The sequence below is a fragment of the Labeo rohita genome, unplaced genomic scaffold (genome assembly GCF_022985175.1).
Source record: "Labeo rohita strain BAU-BD-2019 unplaced genomic scaffold, IGBB_LRoh.1.0 scaffold_65, whole genome shotgun sequence".
In the NCBI taxonomy this organism is placed as follows: Eukaryota; Metazoa; Chordata; class Actinopteri; order Cypriniformes; family Cyprinidae; genus Labeo; species Labeo rohita.
The window spans coordinates 869,094-876,089 of record NW_026129579.1 but is presented as its reverse complement, the minus strand read 5'-3'; positions in this window follow the sequence as shown (position 1 = coordinate 876,089).

Here is a 6,996-nt window from a genome sequence, read left to right as displayed (position 1 = left end):
ATTGTTTTTTTCTCTTTAAAAAGATTTGTCTGCCCTGTAGAGGTCGGAAGTCGTTTGTGTTTTTGTATTTTTGTGGTTTTGTGAGTAGGTCTCCTACACCTACACACTGTCTCAGTGGGCCTATAAGAAGTATTGTAGACCAGCAGTGCATTTTCCTTTGTTGTGTTTTCCCAACTATTCCTCCCCACTTTATGTTATACATTGACTTTAAATAAATTCAAATAATATATATATATATATATATATATATAATGGAAATAAAATTGCTATTATCACATTAAAAATCATATTTTGTAAAAAGTTTACCACTTCATGCTGAGGGACAGTTTTTTAATTACACCTCATTATGATTATTAATGCTGAAAATAGTGTTATAATGGGGAGACCTGGTGAAAGCATTTTATTAGCTCTGTTACAGCCAGATAATGTTCTGTTTTTGGGGTGTAGAACAATCACACAGTCAGAAAGTGTCATATCATTTAGATAAAGGGAACATTTTCAAATAATAAGCAAAGTCCATTTGAGGTGAGCCTCAAATATTACCCTCAATATTACTTAAAATAGTAATACAATTAAATAAATAACATTTTGTAAAATTTGTAATTGAGCCTAAGTAATTGATTGTGCGTGTACAGGTTTAATCTCCATTGTGGGGTCCAAATATTAACACAAGGAGTACAAACTTAAGTTTTGACATTTTTGGGACTGATGGGACTGACAGTCGGGCTAAATGTGCTGATCTGTGTGTGATCTTCTATACATGCAGGGCTGTGTTTCCCAATAACGCCGTCTCTTAGTGCTTCGAAGACTCTAAAGATATTTGAACTACAGGTGTGCCTTCTCTAGTTGTGTTCCCCAAACTATACCTTAGGAAGCTGCTTAAGATATATCTTTTTACGTGCAATGTTACTGGGTTCTGTCCATGAGCATGGTGCTGAATTGGTTGTTATCAATAGCTCAAAAATGGATTATTCACTCTATGCAGAGTCTGCTTCAGTGCATTATGTGAGAAAGCGGTGTTCTTTATCAAATACATTTTCATTTAAAATAAATAAATGGCACTCTGTCCTGTTAGAATGCAGCAAACTTGTGTGAAACTTTTACTTTCACTTTGAAATGTGTTATGTTAGACAAGAACCTAAGAAAGAAAAATATATGCCCTGAGCACCTCCTAGTGGTCACAACAAACCTACATGAGACACTGCTTAACAATTTAACAGCTTTTAACAAAGAAAAAAAACATACATACACAAGTCGAACAGAAAAACATTTTCAACAAGAAGCACTTCAGAATGAACTGAAATTGCATTTATCATGGGATCTTATATAAATAATCCAAACTGGAAACAAAATCCAACCCTGAACATTTTATATAATTTTAAGACAGCAACCTCATGCCCAAACATTTAGATTTTATTTGCTTCTAAATAACTTGTAAATGCCTGTGTGCATTAATTGATTAAATTCCCCAAAACAAAACAGTAGCCTACGGCAAACTCACTTATATTAAACAGAATATTTAATTTATTAACAAAACAAATACAAATTCTCCATGCTATAAGCCTAATATAAAATAACAAATAACTTGCACAGTGTAAATATAAATACTGAAAATGAGCAAACATGGTGGACCCAAATAAATAAGAAACAAACATTTTCAAGATCATCTTAGATAATCAGCAAAAAGCAACCTTTTTTTAGACCTTCCAAAGTCTAAAATATTTTTAATGCAGGCGCTTTTGTTTGCTTCTTCACGTGATGAATGAAATCAGACTCCTGCAGCTGATCTGAGATGTGAGTGTTGTTCGGCAATTGTTCAAGGAACGAAAAAAAACAACAAAAAAACAAAAACAACAAAACAAACAAAAGCACATACTTCATGAGGTTCGTTTTAATAAATACAAAATTTGCAAAAATCAAGGAAATTTCTCTGGATTTATATCTTTTTTTCTGTATCGAAAACGTACCAAACCATGACATCACTGTGTCCTATGGAACCAAACTGTAAATTTTGTGAACGTTACACCCCTAATAAATGTATATAAATAAATATACAAACAGACAAAAAAAGAAGCAAACAAAAACACGAACCTGGAAAAAGACCAACTGGTGGCGACACTTACCTTCGTGAGCTGCATTGCACTAATACAAAACGGTGATTTTGTAACATTCTGTGAACTGGCGAGACTTGTATCTGAACTACCAGTCTCTCAAACACAGCTCCAGAAGATGCACATCCTCTCGCCACTTATCCTACTGATGACACCACGGACACACCTCGGCTGCACGACTCCATTACTTACAAGGTGCCCCAGATTCAGCCAATTGTGAACAAACCCGCTGCTGCTCCGGCTCCTCGTCAGCACTCCACTACTGAAGAGACAACGCCTTCCACAGGTAAGGTTTTCCTTTTCTTCTCTTTATTCGCATTTACCTGTGTCATCACAACACTGTGTGCATTTTATGTTTGCAGGCGACTGGAAGAACCTTCCACATACAAGATGACCAATACCACACACTGACAGTCAAGTAACCTTGATAGTTACAATCATGTTTCTTAGGATCATTTCTGATGTTCACATTTTTATTTCTATGCTGGACATAGAACTGGTTTGTGGCTCTATGTCAATTATGTATGCCAATTATGTTTACTGTAATTTTATCCCAGTTCTGTAAATTCGATGCCAACTATACTTGTTTCCAGAAGTGTGCAATGTTTTAACTGTTACAAATTTGTGTAACCCAGTTCTGTACGTTTGATGCAAATTATGCTTGTTCCCAGAAATGTTCTATAAAGTTTCAATTGTACCATATTTGAATAATCCAGTTCTCTTGTTTCATGCCAATTATGTTTGATTCAAGAAGTGTTCAATAAATTTATAATTCCAACAAATTTATCTAATACTGTTTCTCAATTTGACAAATTCAAATTCTACCCACCCACCCATGTAACTAAGTCCCACCGATATATCACTAAGTCCCACCCACCAATGTCCAACCCAAATATGACTAAGTCCCACCCAAATACAACTAACTCCCACCCAGCCAAAACAATAAGTCCCACCCACATAAAACAAAGTCCCACCCATATTATTAAATCCCACCCACCCAAAACCCTAAGTCCCACCCATATAAGATCCACCCATATATGACTAAATCCCACCCACCCAAAGTAATAAGTCCCACCCAAGTCCAAAACAAATATGACCACCCATATTATTAGGTCCCACCCAAATATTACATGTAAATATTACATTCCGTTTATTTTTGGGTGAAATATTTCATAATAACTATACTTGGTGTTTTGCGTAACATAAAAGCTTTGATATAATAAAAGCATTATCTTTGTGATTATTATTATTTTTTTTAATTATCAACAGGCACACTGATGGAAACCATAAGCTTGTGAGGTGGAGAATGGTGTTTCATAGCTGTGTTGATGGCTACAGCCAAAAAATAATCTTGAATGTCTCAACATCAACAGAGCTACCAGCATTCCGTCTGTTTTGTGTTGGTGTGCAAACGTTTGGATTACCATCTAGAGTACGTTGTGACGAGGGAATGGAGAATATTGAGGCTGGATGCTTCATGCTTGAAAGAACAAGTCTGAATAGAGGCAGCATCTTAACAGTCCGCAGTGCACATAATCGAAGATTCGAACGACTGTGGGCAGAACTGATCAGAGTTGTCACATCCCATTTTTGCAGTTTATTCACATTCAGGGATACTGAGGGGATTTTAGATTCACTTAAAGGAGAAGTCCACTTCCAGAACAAAAATGTACAGATAATTTACTTGCCCCCTTATCATCCAAGATGTTCATGTCTTTCTTTTATCAGTCGATAAGATATTATGTTTGAGGAAAACATTTCAGGAATGATCTTCATATAATAGATTTCAATGGTGCCCCCAAGTTTGAACTTCCAAAATGCAGTTAAAATACTATTTAAATGCAGCTTCAAATGGCTCTAAACGATCCCAGCCGATGAAGAAGGGTCTTATCTAGAAAAACAATCAGTCATTTTCAAAACAAATTGACAATTTATATACTTTTTAACCCTAAACTCTTGTCTTGTGTAAGTCTGTGTGAACTGTTTTTTTCCAGTTCAGTGCAGTTAGAGTATGTCAAAAAACTCCCGTCTCGTTGTCTTCTTCAACATCCAAATCGCCCTATATCTGTTTTAGCTTTTTTTTGTAAAAGCCATTTGATCTACTTTGCATGTTCACTTTGTAAACACTGGTTCAGTACTTCTGCAGTGATTTAGGACGATTTTGAAGTTGGGGAAGAAAATGAGATAAGTTTTTCAACATACCCTAACTGTATTGGCCGAAAAAAAAAAAAAAAAAAAGACGAGCATTTGAGGTTAGCAAACTATATAAATTGTGAATTTGTTCAGAAAATGATCACTCATTTTGCTAGATAAGACCCTTCTTCATTGGCTGGGGTTTAGAACCATTTGAAGCTGCATTTAAACTACATTTGGGAAGTTCAAATTTGAGGGCACCATTGAAATCCATTATATGGAGATAATTCTTGAAATGTTCTCCTCAAGAAACATAATTTCTTATCGACTGAAGAAAGAAAGACATGAACATCATGGATGACAAGGGGGTGAGTACATTATCTGTACAATTTTTGTTCTGGAAGTGGACTTTTCCTTTAATGAACTTCACATGTTTTGCTTGTATTTTGTGTACTTGCCAAGAATACGGAAAGCCACTGCAGAGTTCAGGGCACAATGGAACTATAATGGTCTTTCTACACAAGGAGGACAAACTCGTAATTCACCATTCAGGAACAGGGAACGCTGCAACAGCTGGTGTTTTTGAGGCACCACATGATAATGAATTTGAAGAACACTGCCGTTGAATACATTTGCAGACATTAAACAGTGTGGTGATTTTACCAAATTATGTTTTCATCAGTGAAACAACTTACCTTTCACTTCAGGACTTGTTTGACCCACTGTCCGAGGATGGTAACAATGGTATCATGGACATGTTTTTAAGTGTAGGTAATTTTCTTGAAGATCGACTCTCCAGACAATGATTGTAATTTGTCATATGTTCTATACTTTTTTTTTTTTTAATAAAGCAAAAGACAGGAAATCCCTTCACTAAGTATTTAGTGACTTTATTGCTGTAAAACTCTGTAACTGTATTCCCTTAAATCATTAAAGGTATGTGCATGCAGTCTGAAAATACAGAACCCTGTCAAATGCTTAGTACATTATTAACATTACATTCACAATGTTAAAGGGGTCATCGGATGCAAAGTTCACTTTTACATGTTGTTTAAACATTAATGTGTGTTGTCAGTTTATTTACAAATCTACCCTATAATGATGATAATTCATTTTAATTAATCTGTAAAAATAATATCCCCTTTTTCAAATCGAGGTGTCACACCGACAGAGGCCGCTCCCACAATAGTTGATTGACATAAGCGTCTTACCTCAGACCCACCTAAATCAGCTGTAACAGTCCAACCTTCATTGTTTCGATGCCGGAGCAGGTATGTAAATTAGACAAGAATATCTCAGATTGAGTGATTGAGGTGTTGTGTTGCTGGATGTAATAATGAACATAGTGGTCGTCATTTACTCCCGACATCTGAGCCGCTGAAGATGCAGTAGATTACGTTTGTTTGTGAAGGGAATGCACCTCCTGATCTACATGAATGCATCTATGTTCACGCAAATCATTGGTGATCCAGCTTCACCTACAGCAGAAAAGGTTTTTTTTTATAAATCTCGGCAATCACCTTTCCTAATAACGTGCTAGTTAGCAAGTTTCAAGGTTAAAATAAACAATCTCTCAGAGTACAGCTCATCACTCCACAGAGAGAAGAGAGGGGCGGGGCAAGCAGAGCTCATTTGCATTTAAAGAAACAAATCCTCAGATTTTTGCAGAGCTCAGAACCATGCCTATTCCATGCCAAAACCACCGTGTTGGCTTTTGAATTCCTTTATATACAAAGGCGACTTAAGGCAGTTAATGCATGTGTTTGCCATAGGAAACTTTGATAACATTGCTGACTTGCTAATATTGCTGGTGAGAAACCAATTGGTGGAACACAACTTGCACCAGTTGCAAAAGCCAAAATCTTAAACTAAAAAGTTAAAGGCTAACTATTATAAAAAGACTCATGCTGGCAGTTTAGTTTGAAAGAGAGCAGTTTCCATAAACAATTGGCAATGTGAAACCAAACTAATGCTGCTGGGGACACAAATTATATTATTATATATCATTTTTGGTACGGTTTATGCTTCCCAAAATTAGATAAAATTATTTCTCAGCACTTGATTAATCATTTGAGCAGCCACTTTGAAAATCCAATCCAAAGCGGTGTCCGAAACCGCTCACTATCCCCTATATAGTGCACTATATCGGGTGTTGGCAATTTTGTAGTGCTGTCCGAATTCTGAGTGAACGACTTCATTCCCTACATTCGTTCACTACTTTTTGCCCACAATGCATTCTGATTTCGAGTGTACAGGATCTCTGGTTTTATGGTCCTAAATGTTGATTTAGGTTTTCCTGTGGAACTCTGCTTCTTGTTTAGTTTGGCACAGTTCTGATCACTTTATCACTGTCTGATTCACAACATCCTAGAAACTTATTCTTTACAATCACAGCACACAGTTTGTACAAACTAAAGATTTTGGTTTACCGCACCTAGTTATTTGAATACTTCACAAAATGAATTGAAGATGCTAAATGAAGTTTGGTGTCAATGTGTACTTTTAAATCTTTGATCTGTGACCTATTATAGGAAGAATCAAAATACAAATGTTTTAAGTATGTATTGGTATTGTGTTGTTTGGTTATTGTAATACCGTTGCAACCTATGTGGGTACTCATCCTGGCCGAGGCCCTTAAAATCTTGAAAGAGATTTTAAATCTTAGTATTCTCATCTCATTTTTTAAACGTAAGAACAATACAAAAATGTAAATGTGCATTATATAAATGAAATCAGCTTAACTACTTAAGGT